This window comes from Arachis duranensis, chromosome 6, assembly GCF_000817695.3.
Source record: "Arachis duranensis cultivar V14167 chromosome 6, aradu.V14167.gnm2.J7QH, whole genome shotgun sequence".
Classification (NCBI taxonomy): Eukaryota; Viridiplantae; Streptophyta; class Magnoliopsida; order Fabales; family Fabaceae; genus Arachis; species Arachis duranensis.
In genome coordinates this window covers 90,138,235-90,139,317 of record NC_029777.3, presented here as the reverse complement: position 1 = coordinate 90,139,317, position 1,083 = coordinate 90,138,235, and the positions used below count along the sequence as shown (strand labels likewise).

The 1,083-nt window shown below is 40.7% G+C and overlaps 1 non-coding gene across 1 annotated transcript; it reads left to right on the top strand.

Moving 5' to 3' along the window:
- The first annotated feature begins 612 nt into the window (after positions 1–612).
- Positions 613–716, top strand: LOC127740366 (small nucleolar RNA R71). The gene has a single exon (XR_008001043.1). It is a non-coding gene; the product is annotated as a small nucleolar RNA R71 (small nucleolar RNA).
- The last annotated feature ends 367 nt before the right edge of the window (positions 717–1,083 follow it).

Below are 1,083 nucleotides of genomic sequence, written 5' to 3'. Positions count from 1 at the left end.
GTGGCCTTAGATAGATCAGAGACTATGTTTGCTAAGCCAGACAGGCTCTGCTCAGAATTCTCTATCTGTTGCTGAGAGGATGATGGAAAAGGTTTGCTATTGCCAAACCTATTTCTCCCACCATTATTGTTATTGAAGCCTTGTTGAGGGTTCTGTTGATCCTTCCATGAGAAATTTGGATGATTCCTCTATGAAGGATTATAGGTGTTTCCATAGGGTTCTCCCATGTAATTCACCTCTTCCATTGTAGGATTCTCAGGGTCATAAGCCTCTCCTTCAGAGGAGGCATCTTTAGCACTGCCGGATGTAGCTTGCAATCCAGTCAGATTCTGAGAAATTAGATTGACTTGCTCAGTCAATATTTTATTCTGAGCTAATATAGCATTCAGAGTATTAATCTCGAGAACTCCTTTCTTCTGAGTCATCCCATTATTCACAGGATTCCTTTCAGAAGTGTACATGAACTGGTTATTTGTAACCATCTCAATGAGTTCCTGGGCTTCTGCAGGTGTTTTCAGATGAAGGGATCCACCAGCAAAGTGATCCAATGACATCTTTGACATTTTAGACAAACCATCATAGAATATACATATGATGTTCCATTCTGGAAACATGTCAGAAGGACACCTTTTGGTTAATTGCTTGTATCTTTCCCAAGCTTCATAGAGGGATTCACCTTCCTTCTGTCTGAAGGTTTGGACGTCCACTTTGAGCTTACTCATATTTTGAGGTAGAAATAATTTGGTCAAGAAAGCATTGACCAGCTTGTCCCAAGAGTTCAGGCTTTCTCTAGGTTGTGAGTCAACCATGTCCTAGCTCTGTCTCTTACAGCAAAAGGGAAAAGCATAAGTCTGTAGACCTCGGGATCAACCCCATTAGTCTTAACAGTATCACAGATCTGCAAGAATTCAGATAAGAATTGATGAGGATCTTCTGATAGAAGTCCATGAAACTTGCAGTTCTATTGCATCAGAGAAATTAATTGAGGCTTTAGCTCAAAGTTTTTGCTCCAATGGCAGGGATTTAGATGCTTCTTCCATAGAAGTTGGAAGTTAGTGCAGCATAGTCACCAAGCATCTTCCT